This window comes from Euprymna scolopes, chromosome 18, assembly GCF_053919585.1.
Source record: "Euprymna scolopes isolate OS-2025 chromosome 18, ASM5391958v1, whole genome shotgun sequence".
In the NCBI taxonomy this organism is placed as follows: Eukaryota; Metazoa; Mollusca; class Cephalopoda; order Sepiida; family Sepiolidae; genus Euprymna; species Euprymna scolopes.
In genome coordinates this window covers 86,342,005-86,365,205 of record NC_136499.1, presented here as the reverse complement: position 1 = coordinate 86,365,205, position 23,201 = coordinate 86,342,005, and the positions used below count along the sequence as shown (strand labels likewise).

The 23,201-nt window shown below is 30.8% G+C and overlaps 2 long non-coding RNA genes across 2 annotated transcripts in view; one reads left to right on the top strand and one right to left on the bottom strand.

Annotated features, from left to right (window-relative positions):
• The window catches only part of LOC145297677 (uncharacterized), a 567,884-nt gene that overhangs the window by 59,565 nt on the left and 485,118 nt on the right, over window positions 1-23,201 (bottom strand). The gene's annotated exons all lie outside the window — the stretch shown is intronic.
• LOC145297676 (uncharacterized) overlaps window positions 1-23,201 on the top strand; it is a 698,958-nt gene that overhangs the window by 329,325 nt on the left and 346,432 nt on the right. The window lies entirely within an intron of this gene.

Here is a 23,201-nt window from a genome sequence, read left to right as displayed (position 1 = left end):
TTTAAAAAATGGGTAATGTTATTGATTTTGATGAAAATAAAAGTGTTGGAAGTGGGGAACATTCGTTGATCTTAATTCAATCCCGTTGACACACCGTTTCTCGCTAGAACACCGAAGTTAAGCAACGTTGAGCTTGGCCAGTACAAGATGGGTGACCATTTGGGAAGGTTAGGCGCTGGATGTACCGTGCCAATCGTAGAAATTTCCAGGTTGGTAACTGGGGGGCGCATTAATTCACTGGGAGATATACACCTCCAGTCTTTGTTAAGACATGCATCTAGGAGAAAGAAACTCTGATGTAAAAACCTGTGGTCTACTGTATGCTCTGTCCTGTAGCAGTCATCTGCATCGACAAAGGTTAGCAATAACATCAAAAAGTGTGTTTGGTCCTATACAAAACCTTTACCACTATAAACAAATCATCTGTGTGGAATATGAGCAACTTGGCTGTGGTGGCGGAACATCACCCACACACACACACACACACACACACACATATCCTGTATTCTGTATTCTGTATATAATATGTAGAAATTCTCCTCTGGACCAAATTACCATAGATTTGCAACAACAGGTGCCGCATACAAATTTTTTTATGTTTAGACTATTAGCCTCTATATTATGTAACTTTACAGCTTCATTATAGACAGATTTAGGTCTTATAATAAAATCCTACAATTCTTCCTAAGAGAGAAGTAATCACTATTGCCAATATCATTAGAGGAAGTAGCATTTTTCCCTCTCACTGCTCCCACTCTACACTGCGTCAAATTACATACCATAGACTTGTATTGCCCGTCACCCTTGCTAACTGAATCATAAACTCATAGAAATAACGTTCACTTCCAATTCGCAGATTCAGAAAATAATGATTTCTCCCTTTACAAATTCCACCCTTTCTCATTAGATGCCAGCTGTAATTCTCTTATTCCAGATTTTAAACCTTAAAAAAAAACGAACGCTCATGGATTATACACAACCTGGCATCTGCAAGACAAGCATTACACCAAATTGTTACACCATATACACACATGATACTAACATTACCTGAGGTCGGGGAGGGGCTATTCAGAAAACCGTTCTTAACATGGGGAGGTTGGGGGGGAACCAACAACAACTGTACTTTACTTTTTTACACGGGGGTATACTTCTACCAGGAAAAGCTGGTTAACAAGTTCTGCTAGTATATATATATATATATATATATATATATATATATATATATATATATATATATATATATATATATATATATAAAAATATTACTATAATTTTTTTTTAATACCTACAGACACTAGTGTTTCATACTTTTTGGAATCATCAGTGCAAGGTGTCATGATTACCGCCAATTGGGAGATTCGAACCTGGCAACAAAGCCATCTCTGACTCCATTAGCAAAGAACAAACCGACACGGCCAAAGTTTACCGCAAGAAATACAGTTGAAATTTAAACATTTATTTTAAATGTCAAGATGGTAATGGTGATCTAATGATTATGACACGTGTAAGCTTAAGTGATCAACTTTTGACTTCAACTTAGAGTACTCAACAATAAGAACCGAGTTCTTAAAGGGGCTGACATAATTATTACTACAATTAAAATGAATAGGTACTATATACATTTGAAAGCCAAATCATGACGCAATTATATTTATTGTTTGAAATGAATATATTTCGAAGTAATACTCCATCTTCAGCATTTAGCACGGAATATACAACCTTATTCCTATAATTATTGTTTTTTATTAAAAGAAATATATGTATATATATATATATATATATATATATATATATATACTAGAAAAAGACTCATCTCAAAACCTATAAAATGTATTACCCGAACAAAGCATTTTTGCACTATTTATCATTACATCGTTTTTTTTAATCTTTGCAAGATGACACATCTTACAAAGATTTAAAAAAATGATACAAGAAAATTATTTCTAGAATCCTTATTCTGATTTTGATTAAAATTCATCACATGATTTTGATATGTCTAAAAGTTAAGGCTCAACGGATCGTAAGAAGAAATTGATTGATTTTCAAAAAATTTTGATAATTGTTGTCTCATCACTATGGATCAAATTTAGTATAAATCTGATATATTTGAATTTTCAAATGGAAGATTGGACCCATATTATGTCCGGTTACTCAGAGGTATTTGAATTTTCACAAAGGACCTCAAGCACTTTTTACCCCCCTTGATTTAAACTAAATTCAATTAAATATGGACATCATTTGAGCCCTTTATGCCTAACAGCTTCGCTCCAAAATTCATAATAATTGATTAATATGAATCATGAAAATAAACTTCTCCAGATTGAAAGCTATCTGTATAAAAATTGTGACCTTGAACACTGAAAAGGTTAAATATTTAGAACTATAAGCTATCCACGTTCTAAACCTCATAATTGTTGCAAGACTTGTCTAACGAACATCTAAAAGATAACTAAGATTGAATGGTGTTGCCAAGTCTGCTGCAGATTTTGCAACCAAATATAATTGCACCACATTTTTAAAGAATGGAAAAGTAGAAATATTACTGAAATAACTTTTTGAATTCCTTCAGTTTAAAACTGCAGTTTTGTCACGAAACGCATGGGTCCTTGTAAAAGTCGGAGGTTACATCGACCAAAACATTGTGAAAATGACACTCAAGTTGAATACAGTAATCCGAAGAATCCAAATAATACAAATAACGATTTCTCATCTCCAAAATTCAAAAACGGACGCATCTGTTTAGATGTGACCAAGCATTTCTATAAGAGGTTCTGTCTGTCGATGATTCTATTCATACTTAAGTTAAAAATAGTATTTGTCGATCTGTCACGTTTAAGTTTGCAGTAGCATTTTCATTGTTAAACATGCAAATTGACCCCATCTTTTTTTGTTTGCATTTTTACAAAGATTCTTAGGAAGGCAGCAATAAATAAATTTCAATATGGCGTTTTATAAAGAAATCTTGCTTTTTTGCTTTCTTTCAATTCATTTTTGATTGTGATTCTCACACAACTGACAAGCATTTGTGCTTCAGAGGAACATTCTATATTGATATCGAATGAAAATCAGGAAATGATTTAAGCGTTAGAAGCAATTCTTGCCAAGTCTATTGTCTGTGGGAAGTTCCTATTTTCGATTTGCAAGCATCACCGATAAAGACAAATAACAACCAGTGTTTGTCAAGCATACCAAAGTGTCAAAGGTTCATTCTGGTTGGTATTCATTTGGGAAATCTTTGCATGGCGCTGACTTTACCTCCACTCAAGAATGAAGGTTATAATGCTTTTAATCTGTTCGTTTGTCAGCAAGATTAATTTAACGTTTTGGGATTTTCAGATCAGATTTGGGGGAGGATGCAGTTTAGCCCATGAAAAAATCGATTAACCTGTAACTTTCAAACCGAATCGTGGAATTGACTTATAAAAATTCATTCGAATCGTTAATAGTTGACATACAATCTCTTTAAAAATGAGGGTTTCTGAACACCATATTAAGACTTTTATTCTTGTTTTTTATTTGTTTAATTTTCAATTTTTAACTTATAAATAAAATAAAGTAAAATAGGCAATGTATAGAGATAACGGCGATGAAAAAAATGGTTTAAAGGAGTTTTATGTTGTTATTATCGTTATATATTATTGAATAAGAAATCGTTTCGAGTTAAAATTCGAGTTTCGTTGTTAGATAAACATATCAGGCCAAATTCGGTAGCTATTTCTATTTTCCTTTGGCTTCTTCATAAACGTTAATACTATCCAAGCGTGCCTTTCACAATTTTAGATGCATAATACAAACTGGATTTTAATGGAAATGATGACCCATTTAGTAATATATAACGAAAGCAAAAACATAACCTATTTTTAATGCCTAAACATGTTTTTTCTTGCATTCTGCCATGACCACAATCTTATAAATTGCTGTAAAATGCCATCTTTGCTGTTCATGGATGTGCAATGTAAACACATATTTTACAATATCGTTTATATGATATTGAGACACTGTTTTGCTTGATAAAAGTTGTGCTCGTACAGAGTTTAGTTTTTAATCATCCATCAAAGGTTTGATTTTTAATCACATCCATCAAAGGTTTGATTTTTAATCACATCAATCAAAGGTTTGATTTTTAATCACATCCATCAAAGGTTTGATTTTTAATCACATCCATCAAAGGTTTGGTTTGTAATCACATCCATCAAAGGTTTGGTTTTTAATCACATCCATCAAAGGTTTGGTTTTTAATCACATCCATCAAAGGTTTGATTTTTAATCACATCCATCAAAGGTTTGATTTTTAATAACATCCATCAAAAGTTTGATTTTTAATCACATCCATCAAAGGTTTGGTTTGTAATCACATCCATCAAAGGTTTGGTTTTTAATCACATCCATCAAAGGTTTAGTTTTTAATAACATCCATCAAAGGTTTTGTTTTTAATCACATCCATCAAAGGTTTGGTTTTTAATCACATCCATCAAAGGTTTGGTTTTTAATCACATCCATCAAAGGTTTGGTTTTTAATCACATCCACCAAAGGTTTAGTTTTTAATCACATCCATCAAAGGTTTAGGTTTAATCACATCCATCAAAGGTTTGGTTTTTTATCACATCCATCAAAGGTTTCGTTTTTAATCACATCCACCAAAGGTTTAGTTTTTAATCACATCCATCAAAGGTTTAGTTTTTAATCACATCCATCAAAGGTTTGGTTTTTAATCACATCCATCAAAGGTTTAGTTTTTAATCACATCCATCAAAGGTTTGGTTTTTAATCACATCCATCAAACGTTTAGTTTTTAATCACATCCATCAAACGTTTAGTTTTTAATCACATCCATCAAAGGTTTAGTTTTTAATCACATCCACCAAAGGTTTAGTTTTTAATCACATCCATCAAAGGTTTGGTTTTTAATCACATCCATCAAAGGTTTAGTTTTTAATCACATCCATCAAAGGTTTGGTTTTTAATCACATCCACCAAAGGTTTAGTTTTTAATCACATCCATCAAAGGTTTAGTTTTTAATCACATCCATCAAAGGTTTGGTTTTTAATCACATCCATCAAAGGTTTGGTTTTTAATCACATCCATCAAAGGTTTGGTTTTTAATCACATCCACCAAAGGTTTAGTTTTTAATCACATCCATCAAAGGTTTAGTTTTTAATCACATCCATCAAAGGTTTAGTTTTTAATCACATCCATCAAAGGTTTAGTTTTTAATCACATTCATCAAAGGTTTGGTTTTTTATCACATCCATCAAAGGTTTAGTTTTTAATCACATCCATCAAAGGTTTAGTTTTTAATCACATCCATCAAAGGTTTAGTTTTTAATCACATCCACCAAAGGTTTAGTTTTTAATCACATCCATCAAAGGTTTGGTTTTTAATCACATCCACCAAAGGTTTAGTTTTTAATCACATCCATCAAAGGTTTGGTTTTTAATCACATCCATCAAAGGTTTGGTTTTTAATCACATCGATCAAAGGTTTAGTTTTTAGTCACATCCATCAAAGGTTTAGTTTGTAATCACATCCATCAAAGGTTTAGTTTTTAATCACATCCATCCAAGGTTTTGTTTTTAATCACATTCATCAAAGGTTTAGTTTTTAATCACATCCATCAAAGGTTTAGTTTTTAATCACATCCATCAAAGGTTTAGTTTTTAATCACATCCAGCAAAGGTTTAGTTTTTAATCACATCCATCAAAGGTTTAGTTTTAAATCACATCCATCAAAGGTTTAGTTTTTAATCACATCCATCAAAGGTTTAGTTTTTAATCACATCCATCAAACGTTTAGTTTTTAATCACATCCATCAAAGGTTTGATTTTTAATCACATCCATCAAAGGTTTAGTTTGTAATCACATCCATCAAAAGTTTGATTTTTAATCACATCCATCAAAGGTTTAGTTTTTAATCACATCCATCAAAGGTTTGGTTTTTAATCACATCCATCCAAGGTTTGGTTTTTAATCACATCGATCAAAGGTTTAGTTTTTAGTCACATCCATCAAAGGTTTAGTTTGTAATCACATCCATCAAAGGTTTAGTTTTTAATCACATCCATCCAAGGTTTTGTTTTTAATCACATTCATCAAAGGTTTAGTTTTTAATCACATCCATCAAAGGTTTAGTTTTTAATCACATCCATCAAAGGTTTAGTTTTTAATCACATCCAGCAAAGGTTTAGTTTTTAATCACATCCATCAAAGGTTTAGTTTTAAATCACATCCATCAAAGGTTTAGTTTTTAATCACATCCATCAAAGGTTTAGTTTTTAATCACATCCATCAAAGGTTTAGTTTTTAATCACATCCATCAAAGGTTTAGTTTTTAGTCACATCAATCAAAGGTTTAGTTTTTAATCACATCCATCAAAGGTTTGGTTTTTAATCACATCCATCGAAGGTTTAGTTTTTTGTCACATCCATCAAAGGTTTAGTTTGTAATCACATCCATCAAAGGTTTAGTTTTTAATCACATCCATCCAAGGTTTAGTTTTTAATCACATCCATCAAAGGTTTAGTTTTTAATCACATCCATCAAAGGTTTAGTTTTTAATCACATCCATCAAAGGTTTAGTTTTTAATCACATCCATCAAAGGTTTAGTTTGTAATCACATCCATCAAAGGTTTGGTTTTTAATCACATCCATCAAAGGTTTGGTTTTTAATCACATCCATCAAAGGTTTGGTTTTTAATCACATCGATCAAAGGTTTAGTTTTTAGTCACATCAATCAAAGGTTTAGTTTGTAATCACATCCATCAAAGGTTTAGTTTTTAATCACATCCATCCAAGGTTTAGTTTTTAATCACATCTATCAAAGGTTTAGTTTTTAATCACATCCATCAAAGGTTTAGTTTTTAATCGCATCCATCAAAGGTTTAGTTTTTAATCACATCCATCAAAGGTTTGGTTTGTAATCACATCCATCAAAGGTTTGGTTTTTAATCACATCCATCAAAGGTTACATTTTTAATCACATCCATCAAAGGTTTGATTTTTAATCACATCCATCAAAGGTTTAGTTTGTAATCACATCCATCAAAAGTTTGATTTTTAATCACATCCATCAAAGGTTTGGTTTGTAATCACATCCATCAAAGGTTTGGTTTTTAATCACATCCATCAAAGGTTTAGTTTTTAATAACATCCATCAAAGGTTTTGTTTTTAATCACATCCATCAAAGGTTTGGTTTTTAATCACATCCATCAAAGGTTTGGTTTTTAATCACATTTATCAAAGGTTTTGTTTTTAATCACATCCACCAAAGGTTTAGTTTTTAATCACATCCATCAAAGGTTTAGGTTTAATCACATCCATCAAAGGTTTGGTTTTTTATCACATCCATCAAAGGTTTAGTTTTTAATCACATCCATCAAAGGTTTAGTTTTTAATCACATCCATCAAAGGTTTAGTTTTTAATCGCATCCATCAAAGGTTTAGTTTTTAATCACATCCATCAAAGGTTTGGTTTTTAATCACATCCATCAAAGGTTTAGTTTTTAATCACATCCATCACAGGTTTAGTTTTTAATCACATCCATCAAAGGTTACATTTTTAATCACATCCACCAAAGGTTTAGTTTTTAATCACATCCATCAAAGGTTTAGTTTGTAATCACATCCATCAAAGGTTACATTTTTAATCACATCCATCAAAGGTTACATTTTTAATCACATCCATCAGAGGTTTAGTTTTTAATCACATCCATCAAAGGTTTAGTGTTTAATCACATCCATCAAAGGTTTAGTTTTTAATCACATCCATCAAAGGTTACATTTTTAATCACATCCACCAAAGGTTTAGTTTTTAATCACATCCATCAAAGGTTTAGTTTGTAATCACATCCATCAAAGGCTACATTTTTAATCACATCCATCAAAGGTTACATTTTTAATCACATCAATCAAAGGTTTAGTTTTTAATAACATCCATCCGAGGTTTAGTTTTTAGTAACATCCATCAAAGGTTTAGTTTTTAATCACATCAATCAAAGGTTTAGTTTTTAATCACATTCATCAAAGGTTTAGTTTTTAATCACATCCATCAACGGTTTAGTTTTTAATCACATCCATCAAAGGTTTAGTTTTTAATCACATCCATCAAAGGTTTAGTTCTTAACACATCCATCAAAGGTTTAGTTTTTAATCACATCCATCAAAGGTTTAGTTTTTAATCACATCCATCAAAGGTTTAGTTTTTAATCACATCCATCACAGGTTTAGTTTTTAATCACATCCATCAAAGGTTTAGTTTTTAATCACATCCATCAAAGGTTACATTTTTAATCACATCCACCAAAGGTTTAGTTTTTAATCACATCCATCAAAGGTTTATTTTGTAATCACATCCATCAAAGGTTACATTTTTAATCACATCCATCAAAGGTTACATTTTTAATCACATCCATCAAAGGTTTAGTTTTTAATCACATCCATCAAAGGTTTAGTTTTTAATCAGATCCATCAAAGGTTTAGTGTTTAATCACATCCATCAAAGGTTTAGTTTTTAATCACATCCATCAAAGGTTACATTTTAATCACATCCACCGAAGGTTTAGTTTTCATCACATCCATCAAAGGTTTAGTTTGTAATCACATCCATCAAAGGTTTAGTTTCAAATCACATCCATCAAAGGTTTAGTTTTTAATCACATCAATCAAAGGTTTAGTTTTTAATAACATCCATCCGAGGTTTAGTTTTTAGTCACATCCATCAAAGGTTTAGTTTGTAATCACATCAATCAAAGGTTGGGTTTTTAATCATATTCAACAAAGGTTAAGTTTTGAATCCACTCCATCAAAGGTTTGGTTTGTAATCACATCCATCAATGGTTGGTTTTTAATACCATCCATCAAAGGTTTAGTTTGTAATCACATCCATCAAAGGTTTAGTTTTTAATCACATCCATCCAAGGTTTAGTTTTTAATCACATCCATCAAAGGTTACATTTTTAATCACATCCACCAAAGGTTTAGTTTTTAATCACATCCATCAAAGGTTTAGTTTGTAATCACATCCATCAAAGGTTAAATTTTAAATCACATCCATCAAAGGTTTAGTTTCTAATCACATCCATCAAAGGTTTAGTTTTTAATCACATCAATCAAAGGTTTAGTTTTTAATAACATCCATCCGAGGTTTAGTTTTTAGTCACATCCATCAAAGGTTAGTTTTTAATCACATCAATCAAAGGTTGGGTTTTTAATCATATTCAACAAAGGTTAAGTTTTCAATCCACTCCATCAAAGGTTTGGTTTGTAATCACATCCATCACAGGTTTAGTTTTTAATCACATCCATCAAAGATTACATTTTTAATCACATCCACCAAAGGTTTAGTTTTTAATCACATCCATCAAAGCTTTAGTTTGTAATCACATCCATCAAAGGTTACATTTTTAATCACATCCATCAAAGGTTACATTTTTAATCACATCCATCAAAGGTTTAGTTTTTAATCACATCCATCAAAGGTTTAGTTTTTAATCACATCCATCAAAGGTTTAGTTTTTAATCACATCCATCAAAGGTTTAGTGTTTAATCACATCAATCAAAGGTTTAGTTTTTAATCACATCCATCAAAGGTTTGGTTTTTAATCACATCCATAAAAGGTTTAGTTTTTAATCACATCCATCAAAGGTTTAGTTTTTAATCACATCCATCAAAGGTCTAGTTTTTAATCACATCCATCAAAGGTTTAGTGTTTAATCACATCAATCAAAGGTTTAGTTTTTAATCACATCCATCAAAGGTTTAGTGTTTAATCACATCAATCAAAGGTTTAGTTTTTAATCACATCAATCAAAGGTTTGGTTTTTAATCACATCAATAAAAGGTTTAGTGTTTAATCACATCCATCAAAGGTTTAGTTTTTAATCACATCCATCAAAGGTTACATTTTTAATCACATCCACCAAAGGTTTAGTTTTTAATCACATCCATCAAAGGTTTAGTGTTTAATCACATCCATCAAAGGTTTAGTTTGTAATCACATCCATCAAAGGTTACATTTTTAATCACATCCATCAAAGGTTACATTTTTAATCACATCAATCAAAGGTTTAGTTTTTAATAACATCCATCCGAGGTTTAGTTTTTAGTAACATCCATCAAAGGTTTAGTTTTTAATCACATCAATCAAAGGTGTAGTTTTTAATCACATTCATCAAAGGTTTAGTTTTTAATCAAATCCATCAACGGTTTAGTTTTTAATCACATCCATCAAAGGTTTAGTTTTTAATCACATCCATCAAAGGTTTAGTTTTTAATCACATCCATCAAAGGTTTAGTTTTTAATCACATCCATCAAAGGTGTAGTTTTTAATCACATCCATCAAAGGTTTGGTTTTTAATCACATGCATACAAGGTTTAGTTTTTAATCACATCCATCAAAGGTTTAGTTTTTAATCACATCCATCAAAGGTTTGATTTTTAATCAAATCTACCAAATGTTTAGTTTTTAATCACATCCATCAAAGGTTTAGTTTGTAATCACATCCATCAAAGGTTACATTTTTAATCACATCCATCAAAGGTTACATTTTTAATCACATCCATCAAAGGTTTAGTTTTTAATCACATCCATCAAAGGTTTAGTTTTTAATCACATCCATCAAAGGTTTAGTTTTTAATCACATCAATCAAAGGTTTAGTTTTTAATCACATCCATCAAAGGTTTAGTTTTTAATCACATCCATCAAAGGTTACATTTTAATCACATCCACCAAAGGTTTAGTTTTCATCACATCCATCAAAGGTTTAGTTTTTAATCACATCCATCCAAGGTTTAGTTTTTAATCACATCCATCAAAGGTTACATTTTTAATCACATCAACCAAAGGTTTAGTTTTTAATCACATCCATCAAAGGTTTAGTTTGTAATCACATCCATCAAAGGTTAAATTTTAAATCACATCCATCAAAGGTTTAGTTTCTAATCACATCCATCAAAGGTTTAGTTTTTAATCACATCAATCAAAGGTTTAGTTTTTAATAACATCCATCCGAGGTTTAGTTTTTAGTCACATCCATCAAAGGTTAGTTTTTAATCACATCAATCAAAGGTTGGGTTTTTAATCATATTCAACAAAGGTTAAGTTTTCAATCAACTCCATCAAAGGTTTGGTTTGTAATCACATCCATCAAAGGTTGGTTTTTAATCCCATCCATCAAAGGTTTGGTTTTTAATCACATCCATCAAAGGTTGGTTTTTAATCACATCCATGAAAGGTTTAGTTTTTAATCACATCCATCAAAGGTTTGGTTTTTAATCACATGCATACAAGGTTTAGTTTTTAATCACATCCATAAAAGGTTTAGTTTTTAATCACATCCATCAAAGGTTTGGTTTTTAACTACATCCATCCAAGGTTTAGTGTTAAACTGCATCCATCAAAGGTTTAGTTTTTAATCACATCCATCAAAGGTTTGATTTTTAATCGCATCCATGAAAGGTTTAGTTTTTACTCACATCCATAAAAGGTTTGGTTTTTAATCACATTCATCAAAGGTTTGATTTTTAATGACATTCATCAAAGTTTAGTTTTTAATCACATCCATCAAAGGTTTAGTTTTTAATCACATTCATCAAAGGTTTGATTTTTAATCACATCCATCAAAGGTTTAGTTTTTAATCACATCCATCAAAGGTTTGATTTTTAATCACATCCATCCAAGGTTTAGTTTTTAATCGCATCAATCAAAGGTTTAGTTTTTAATCACATCCATCTAAGGTTTGGTTTTTAATCGCATCCATCCAAGGTTTAGTTTTTAATCACATCCATCCAAGGTTTAGTTTTTAATCACATCCATCAAAGGTTTGGTTTTTAATCACATCCATAAAAGGTTTAGTTTTTAATCACATCCATGAAAGGTTGGTTTTTAATCACATCCATCCAAGGTTTGGTTTTTAATCACATCCATCAAAGGTTTGGTTTTTAATCATCCATCAAAGGTTTAGTTTTTAATCACATTCATCAAAGGTTTAGTTTTTAATGACATCCATCAAAGGTTTTGTTTTTAGTCACATCCATCAAAGGTTGGTTTTTAATCACATCCATCAAAGGTTGGTTTTTAATCACATCCATCAAAGGTTTAGTTTTTAATCACATCCATCAAAGGTTTGGTTTTTAATCATCCATCAAAGGTTTAGTTTTTAATCACATTCATCAAAGGTTTAGTTTTTAATCACATCCATCAAAGGTTTAGTTTTTAATCATCCATCAAAGGTTTAGTTTTTAATGACATTCATCAAAGGTTTAGTTTTTTATCACGTCCATAAAAGGTTTAGTTTGTAATCGCATCCATCCAAGGTTTAGGTTTTAATCACATCCATCAAAGATTTGGTTTTTAATCACATCCATCCAAGGTTTAGTTTTTAACTGCATCCATCAAAGTTTAGTTTTTAATCACATCCATCAAAGGTTTGGTTTTTAATCGCATCCATCAAAGGTTTAGTTTCTAATCACATCCATCAAAGGATTGGTTTTTAATCACATCCATCCAAGGTTGGTTTTTAATCACATCCATCAAAGGATTGGTTTTTAATAACATCCATCAAAGGATTGGTTTTTAATCACATCCATCAAAGGATTGGTTTTTAATCACATCCATCAAAGGTTGGTTTTTAATCACATCCATCAAAGGATTGGTTTTTAATAACATCCATCAAAGGATTGGTTTTTAATCACATCCATCAAAGGTTTGGTTTTAATCACATCCATCAAAGGTTGGTTTTTAATCACATCCATCAAAGGATTGGTTTTTAATAACATCCATCAAAGGTTGGTTTTTAATCACATCCATCAAAGGTTTGGTTTTTAATAACATCCATCAAAGGTTTGGTTTTAATCACATCCATCAAAGGTTTGGTTTTAATCACATCCATCAAAGGTTTAGTTTTTAATCACATCCATCAAAGGTTTGGTTTTTAATAACATCCATCAAAGGTTTGGTTTTTAATAACATCCATCAAAGGTTTGGTGTTTAATCACATCCATCAAAGGTTTGGTTTTAATCACATCCATCAAAGGTTTGGTTTTAATCACATCCATCAAAGGTTTAGTTTTTAATCACATTCATCAAAGGTTTAGTTTTTAATAACATCCATCAAAGGTTGGTTTTTAATCACATCCATCAAAGGATTGGTTTTTAATAACATCCATCAAAGGTTGGTTTTTAATCACATCCATCAAAGGTTGGTTTTTAATAACATCCATCAAAGGTTTAGTTTTTAATAACATCCATCAAAGGTTGGTTTTTAATCACATCCATCAAAGGTTGGTTTTTAATAACATCCATCAAAGGTTTGGTTTTAATCACATCCATCAAAGGTTGGTTTTTAATCACATCCATCAAAGGATTGGTTTTTAATCACATCCATCAAAGGTTGGTTTTTAATCACATCCATCAAAGGATTGGTTTTTAATAACATCCATCAAAGGATTGGTTTTTAATCACATCCATCAAAGGTTTGGTTTTAATCACATCCATCAAAGGTTGGTTTTTAATCACATCCATCAAAGGATTGGTTTTTAATAACATCCATCAAAGGTTGGTTTTTAATCACATCCATCAAAGGTTTGGTTTTTAATAACATCCATCAAAGGTTTGGTTTTAATCACATCCATCAAAGGTTTGGTTTTAATCACATCCATCAAAGGTTTAGTTTTTAATCACATCCATCAAAGGTTTGGTTTTTAATAACATCCATCAAAGGTTTGGTTTTTAATAACATCCATCAAAGGTTTGGTTTTAATCACATCCATCAAAGGTTTGGTTTTAATCACATCCATCAAAGGTTTGGTTTTAATCACATCCATCAAAGGTTTAGTTTTTAATCACATTCATCAAAGGTTTAGTTTTTAATAACATCCATCAAAGGTTGGTTTTTAATCACATCCATCAAAGGATTGGTTTTTAATAACATCCATCAAAGGTTGGTTTTTAATCACATCCATCAAAGGTTGGTTTTTAATAACATCCATCAAAGGTTTAGTTTTTAATAACATCCATCAAAGGTTGGTTTTTAATCACATCCATCAAAGGTTGGTTTTTAATAACATCCATCAAAGGTTTGGTTTTAATCACATCCATCAAAGGTTGGTTTTTAATCACATCCATCAAAGGATTGGTTTTTAATAACATCCATCAAAGGTTTAGTTTTTAATCACATCCATCAAAGGATTGGTTTTTAATAACATCCATCAAAGGTTGGTTTTTAATCACATCCATCAAAGGTTGGTTTTTAATCACATCCATCAAAGGTTGGTTTTTAATAACATCCATCAAAGGTTTGGTTTTAATCACATCCATCAAAGGTTTAGTTTTTAATCACATCCATCAAAGGTTGGTTTTTAATCACATCCATCAAAGGATTGGTTTTAATCACATCCATCAAAGGTTTTGTTTTTAATCACATCCATCAAAGGATTGGTTTTTAATCACATCCATCAAAGGATTGGTTTTAATCACATCCATCAAAGGTTTTGTTTTTAATCACATCCATCAAAGGTTGGTTTTTAATCACATCCATCAAAGGATTGGTTTTTAATAACATCCATCAAAGGTTGGTTTTTAATAACATCCATCAAAGGTTGGTTTTTAATAACATCCATCAAAGGTTGGTTTTTAATAACATCCATCAAAGGTTGGTTTTTAATCACATCCATCAAAGGTTGGTTTTTAATAACATCCATCAAAGGTTTGGTTTTAATCACATCCATCAAAGGTTTAGTTTTTAATCACATCCATCAAAGGTTGGTTTTTAATCACATCCATCAAAGGATTGGTTTTTAATCACATCCATCAAAGGATTGGTTTTAATCACATCCATCAAAGGTTTTGTTTTTAATCACATCCATCAAAGGTTGGTTTTTAATAACATCCATCAAAGGTTTGGTTTTTAATCAAATCTATCAAAGGTTGGTTTTTAATAAAATCCATCAAAAGTTTAGTTTTTAATAACATCTATCATAGGTTGGTTGTTAATAACATCCATCAAAGGTTGGTTTTTAATCGTATGCATCAAAGATTTGGTTTTTAATCACATTCATCAAAGGTTTGATTTTTTATGACATCCATCAAAGTTTAGTTTTTAATCACATCCATCAAAGGTTTATTTTTTAATCACATTCATCAAAGGTTTGATTTTTAATCACATCCATCAAAGGTTTAGTTTTTAATCACATCAATCAAAGGTTTGATTTTTAATCACATCCATCCAAGGTTTAGTTTTTAATCGCATCAATCAAAGGTTAAGTTTTTAATCACATCCATCTAAGGTTTGGTTTTTAATCGCATCCATCCAAGGTTTAGTGTGTAATCACATCCATCCAAGGTTGGTTTTTAATTACATGCATCAAAGGTTTGGTTTTTAATCACATCCATAAAAGGTTTAGTTTTTAATCACATCCATCAAAGGTTGGTTTTTAATCACATCCATCCAAGGTTGGTTTTTAATCACATCCATGAAAGGTTTCGTTTTTAATCACATCCATCAAAGGTTTAGTTTTTAATCACATCCATGAAAGGTTTCGTTTTTAATAACATCCATGAAAGGTTTCGTTTTTAATCACATCCATCCAAGGTTGGTTTTTAATCACATCCATAAAAGGTTTCGTTTTTAATCACATCCATGAAAGGTTTCGTTTTTAATCACATCCATCAAAGGTTGGTTTTTAATCACATCCATCAAAGGTTTAGTTTTTAATCACATCCATGAAAGGTTTCGTTTTTAATCACATCCATGAAAGGTTTCGTTTTTAATCACATCCATCCAAGGTTGGTTTTTAATCACATCCATCCAAGGTTGGTTTTTAATCACATCCATGAAAGGTTTCGTTTTTAATCACATCCATCAAAGGTTTAGTTTTTAATCACATCCATGAAAGGTTTCGTTTTTAATCACATCCATGAAAGGTTTCGTTTTTAATCACATCCATCCAAGGTTGGTTTTTAATCACATCCATAAAAGGTTTCGTTTTTAATCACATCCATGAAAGGTTTCGTTTTTAATCACATCCATCAAAGGTTGGTTTTTAATCACATCCATAAAAGGTTTCGTTTTTAATCACATCCATGAAAGGTTTCGTTTTTAATCACATCCATAAAAGGTTTCGTTTTTAATCACATCCATGAAAGGTTTAGTTTTTAATCACATCCATCAAAGGTTTGGTTTTTAATCACATGCATACAAGGTTTAGTTTTTAATCACATCCATAAAAGGTTTAGTTTTTAATCACATCCATCAAAGGTTTGGTTTTTAACTACATCCATCCAAGGTTTAGTGTTAAACTGCATCCATCAAAGGTTTAGTTTTTAATCACATCCATCAAAGGTTTGATTTTTAATCGCATCCATGAAAGGTTTAGTTTTTACTCACATCCATAAAAGGTTTGGTTTTTAATCACATTCATCAAAGGTTTGATTTTTAATGACATTCATCAAAGTTTAGTTTTTAATCACATCCATCAAAGGTTTAGTTTTTAATCACATTCATCAAAGGTTTGATTTTTAATCACATCCATCAAAGGTTTAGTTTTTAATCACATCCATCAAAGGTTTGATTTTTAATCACATCCATCCAAGGTTTAGTTTTTAATCGCATCAATCAAAGGTTTAGTTTTTAATCACATCCATCTAAGGTTTGGTTTTTAATCGCATCCATCCAAGGTTTAGTTTTTAATCACATCCATCCAAGGTTTAGTTTTTAATCACATCCATCAAAGGTTTGGTTTTTAATCACATCCATAAAAGGTTTAGTTTTTAATCACATCCATGAAAGGTTGGTTTTTAATCACATCCATCCAAGGTTTGGTTTTTAATCACATCCATCAAAGGTTTGGTTTTTAATCATCCATCAAAGGTTTAGTTTTTAATCACATTCATCAAAGGTTTAGTTTTTAATGACATCCATCAAAGGTTTTGTTTTTAGTCACATCCATCAAAGGTTGGTTTTTAATCACATCCATCAAAGGTTGGTTTTTAATCACATCCATCAAAGGTTTGGTTTTAATCACATCCATCAAAGGTTTGGTTTTAATCACATCCATCAAAGGTTTAGTTTTTAATCACATCCATCAAAGGTTTGGTTTTTAATAACATCCATCAAAGGTTTGGTTTTTAATAACATCCATCAAAGGTTTGGTTTTAATCACATCCATCAAAGGTTTGGTTTTAATCACATCCATCAAAGGTTTGGTTTTAATCACATCCATCAAAGGTTTAGTTTTTAATCACATTCATCAAAGGTTTAGTTTTTAATAACATCCATCAAAGGTTGGTTTTTAATCACATCCATCAAAGGATTGGTTTTTAATAACATCCATCAAAGGTTGGTTTTTAATCACATCCATCAAAGGTTGGTTTTTAATAACATCCATCAAAGGTTTAGTTTTTAATAACATCCATCAAAGGTTGGTTTTTAATCACATCCATCAAAGGTTGGTTTTTAATAACATCCATCAAAGGTTTGGTTTTAATCACATCCATCAAAGGTTGGTTTTTAATCACATCCATCAAAGGATTGGTTTTTAATAACATCCATCAAAGGTTTAGTTTTTAATCACATCCATCAAAGGATTGGTTTTTAATAACATCCATCAAAGGTTGGTTTTTAATCACATCCATCAAAGGTTGGTTTTTAATCACATCCATCAAAGGTTGGTTTTTAATAACATCCATCAAAGGTTTGGTTTTAATCACATCCATCAAAGGTTTAGTTTTTAATCACATCCATCAAAGGTTGGTTTTTAATCACATCCATCAAAGGATTGGTTTTTAATCACATCCATCAAAGGATTGGTTTTAATCACATCCATCAAAGGTTTTGTTTTTAATCACATCCATCAAAGGATTGGTTTTTAATCACATCCATCAAAGGATTGGTTTTAATCACATCCATCAAAGGTTTTGTTTTTAATCACATCCATCAAAGGTTGGTTTTTAATCACATCCATCAAAGGATTGGTTTTTAATAACATCCATCAAAGGTTGGTTTTTAATAACATCCATCAAAGGTTGGTTTTTAATAACATCCATCAAAGGTTGGTTTTTAATAACATCCATCAAAGGTTGGTTTTTAATCACATCCATCAAAGGTTGGTTTTTAATAACATCCATCAAAGGTTTGGTTTTAATCACATCCATCAAAGGTTTAGTTTTTAATCACATCCATCAAAGGTTGGTTTTTAATCACATCCATCAAAGGATTGGTTTTTAATCACATCCATCAAAGGATTGGTTTTAATCACATCCATCAAAGGTTTTGTTTTTAATCACATCCATCAAAGGTTGGTTTTTAATAACATCCATCAAAGGTTTGGTTTTTAATCAAATCTATCAAAGGTTGGTTTTTAATAAAATCCATCAAAAGTTTAGTTTTTAATAACATCTATCATAGGTTGGTTGTTAATAACATCCATCAAAGGTTGGTTTTTAATCGTATGCATCAAAGATTTGGTTTTTAATCACATTCATCAAAGGTTTGATTTTTTATGACATCCATCAAAGTTTAGTTTTTAATCACATCCATCAAAGGTTTATTTTTTAATCACATTCATCAAAGGTTTGATTTTTAATCACATCCATCAAAGGTTTAGTTTTTAATCACATCCATCAAAGGTTTGATTTTTAATCACATCCATCCAAGGTTTAGTTTTTAATCGCATCAATCAAAGGTTAAGTTTTTAATCACATCCATCTAAGGTTTGGTTTTTAATCGCATCCATCCAAGGTTTAGTGTGTAATCACATCCATCCAAGGTTGGTTTTTAATTACATGCATCAAAGGTTTGGTTTTTAATCACATCCATAAAAGGTTTAGTTTTTAATCACATCCATCAAAGGTTGGTTTTTAATCACATCCATCCAAGGTTGGTTTTTAATCACATCCATGAAAGGTTTCGTTTTTAATCACATCCATCAAAGGTTTAGTTTTTAATCACATCCATGAAAGGTTTCGTTTTTAATCACATCCATGAAAGGTTTCGTTTTTAATCACATCCATCCAAGGTTGGTTTTTAATCACATCCATAAAAGGTTTCGTTTTTAATCACATCCATGAAAGGTTTCGTTTTTAATCACATCCATCAAAGGTTGGTTTTTAATCACATCCATCAAAGGTTTAGTTTTTAATCACATCCATGAAAGGTTTCGTTTTTAATCACATCCATGAAAGGTTTCGTTTTTAATCACATCCATCTAAGGTTGGTTTTTAATCACATCCATCCAAGGTTGGTTTTTAATCACATCCATGAAAGGTTTCGTTTTTAATCACATCCATCAAAGGTTTAGTTTTTAATCACATCCATGAAAGGTTTCGTTTTTAATCACATCCATGAAAGGTTTCGTTTTTAATCACATCCATCCAAGGTTGGTTTTTAATCACATCCATAAAAGGTTTCGTTTTTAATCACATCCATCAAAGGTTTCGTTTTTAATCACATCCATCAAAGGTGAGTTTTTAATCACATCCATCAAAGGTTTCGTTTTTAATCACATCCATGAAAGGTTTCGTTTTTAATCACATCCATAAAAGGTTTCGTTTTTAATCACATCCATGAAAGGTTTAGTTTTTAATCACATCCATCAAAGGTTTGGTTTTTAATCACATGCATACAAGGTTTAGTTTTTAATCACATCCATAAAAGGTTTAGTTTTTAATCACATCCATCAAAGGTTTGGTTTTTAACTACATCCATCCAAGGTTTAGTGTTAAACTGCATCCATAAAAGGTTTGTTTTTTAGTCATCCATCAAAGGTTTAGTTTTTAATCACATTCATCAAAGGTTTAGTTTTTAATCACATCCATCAAAGGTTTAGTTTTTAATCATCCATCAAAGGTTTAGTTTTTAATCACATTCATCAAAGGTTTAGTTTTTAATCACATCCATAAAAGGTTTAGTTTGTAATCGCATCCATCCAAGGTTTAGTTTTTAATCACATCCATCAAAGGTTTGGTTTTTAATCACATCCATCCAAGGTTTAGTTTTTAACTGCATCCATCAAAGGTTTAGTTTTTAATCACATCCATCAAAGGTTTGGTTTTTAATCGCATCCATGAAAGGTTTAGTTTTTAATCACATCCATCAAAGGTTGGTTTTTAATCACATCCATGAATGGTTTGGTTTTTAATCACATCCATCAAAGGATTGGTTTTTAATCACATCCATCCAAGGTTGGTTTTTAATCACATCCATCAAAGGTTTAGTTTTTAATCACATCCATCAAAAGTTTGATTTTTAATCACATCCACCAAAGGTTGGTTTTTAATCACATCCATAAAAGGTTTAGTTTTAATCACATCCATCAAAGGTTTTGTTTTTAGTCACATCCATAAAATGTTGGTTCTTAATAACATCCATCAAAGGTTTGGTTTTTAATCAAATCTATCAAAGGTTGGTTTTTAATCAAATCCATCAAATGTTTAGTTTTTAATCACATCAATTAAAGGTTGGTTTTTAATAACATCCATCAAAGATTGGTTTTTAATCGTATGCATCAAAGATTTGGTTTTTAATCCCACCCATCAAAGGTTTTATTTTTAATCACATCCATCAAATGTTTGATTTTTAATGACATCCATCAAAGTTTAGTTTTTAATCACATCCATCAAAGGTTTAGTTTTTAATCACATTCATCCAAGGTTTGGTTTTTAATCACATGCATACAAGGTTTAGTTTTTAATCACATGCATCAAAGGTTTAGTTTTTAATCACATCCGTCAAAGGTTTAGTTTTTAATCACATCCATCAAAGGTTTGATTTTTAATCACATCCATCAAAGGTTTAGTTTGTAATCGCATCCATCCAAGGTTTAGTTTTTAATCACATCCATCAAAGGTTTAGTTTTTAATCACATCCATCAAAGGTTTGATTTTTAATCACATCCATCAAAGGTTTAGTTTTTAATCACATCCATCCAAGGTTTAGTCTTTAATCGCATCAATCAAAGGTTAAGTTATTAATCACATCCATCAAAGGTTTGGTTTTTAATCGCATCCATCCAAGGTTTAGTTTGTAATCACATCCATCCAAGGTTGGTTTTTAATGACATCCATCAAAGGTTGATTTTTAATCACATCCATGAAAGGTTTGGTTTTTCATCATATCCATCAAAGGATTCGTTTTTAATCACATCCATCAAAGGTTTAGTTTTTAATCAAATCCATCAAAGGTTTGATTTTTAATCACATCCATCCAAGGTTGGTTTTTAATCACATCCATAAAAGGTTTAGTTTTTAATAACATCCATCAAAGGTTTGGTTTTTAATCAAATCCATCAAAGGTTGGTTTTTAATCAAATCCATCAAAGGTTTAGTTTTAATCACATCCATCAAAGGTTGGTTTTTAATCGTATGCATCAAAGATTTGGTTTTTAATCACATCCATCAAAGGTTTGGTTTTTAATCACATCCATCAAAGGTTTGATTTTTAATGACATCCATCAAAGGTTTGGTTTTTAATCACATCCATCAAAGGTTTGGTTTTTAATCACATCCATCAAAGGTTTGATTTTTAATGACATCCATCAAAGATTTGGTTTTTAATCACATCCATCAAAGGTTTGGTTTTTAATCACATCCATCAAAGGTTACATGTTTAATCACATCCATCCAAGGTTTGGTGGGTAATCACATCCATCAAAGGTTTGGTTTTTAATCACATCCATCAAAGGTTTGATTTTTAATTACATCCATCAAAGGTTTGGTTTTTAATCGCATCCATCAAAGGGATGGACTTGTCTGATTTCTGTACATTGTGATTTCAATTCCAAATTGAATTCAATTCTAATCGAAAAAGTAGATCATTTTAATCTTTTTTTCACTATTTGGGCTTGCATCTTCTAAAATAATTAAATGCTAAAAACTATAAATATTCGGCTAAGGGAGTCATAAACTTCTGGATTGAGAGCATTTATCAAACAATGGCATGACACTCATCACTGCAATAAAGAGTTCACTCGCAAAATACACAAATACCTACAGTTTCAAAAGAAATAAGTCTGACAAATGCTTTGCACTTTTCTTTTTTAAGTATTTGATCAATACATTTTTAAATAAGCGATTTTTCTATCAGTGTTTGTCCCCGCCTCATACCCGTAGACATTGTTTTGAGTTGCTATAGCAACATGATTTTAAGTGCTTTGTTCAAAATTGATTGAATCAACTGGGAATTTCTGAATGAACTAATCAATGCCGTCAGTGTTAATATCAGTATTCGACACTACAATATTGTAGTTGCTCTCGTGTCATTTTTTCACCTTTAACTGGTTCCAATGTGCACAGATTTTACTTTTATTATATTGGGTTCTGACTGGTAGAACCATATATAACTAATGCACACACACACACACACACACACACACACACACACACACACACACACACACGCACACACACACACACGCATATAAGTAAAATCTATCGTAAAAGGCTTTATGTGGATCAATCTACGTTTCAACGTTAACCATCTCATCTACCATAGGGGCCGTTCTGGTGTTTATATAATTATATTTATAATAACTCTACCTATCTATTGAGCACTTTTGAAAAATATTGTTATTTTAGTTCAATACATTAGAACTTATTTGATTATACACACACATAATGTTTGTATAGTTTCCTAGATGCAGATCGACTGAAACTTCTGTGTTTATCAAAGAGTGCTCGATGAAGAAACAGAGGATGTTTATAGTATGTTTATTTATGCCAACATTATTGGTTACATATGTGCATACATGTTTTATTAGTACTTTTGTTTAGGGAACCATTTAATCAGACAAAAAAAAAAGAACAGAGGTACTACTGAAACATGTATGCACATATGTAACCAATAATATTTGTATAAATAAACAACCTATATATATATATATATATATATATATATATATATATATATATAATTGTTTTATCTAGTATATTGAGCTATTTACTATCTCGATATATAAAAATAACATCTATCTTCGAAATCCGTCTATCAATCTCTCTATTCATCTCTCTCTCTCTCTCTTTCTGTCTCTCTCTCTCTCTCTCTCTCTCTCTCTCTCTCTCTATATATATATATATATATATATATATATATATATATATATATATACTGGCAGCAAATCATTATTCAAACATGTCTGATTGAACATGACTGCGTTTTTTCTTTTTTTCAATTTTGTTTAATATTTTTTCAATTCGCCGA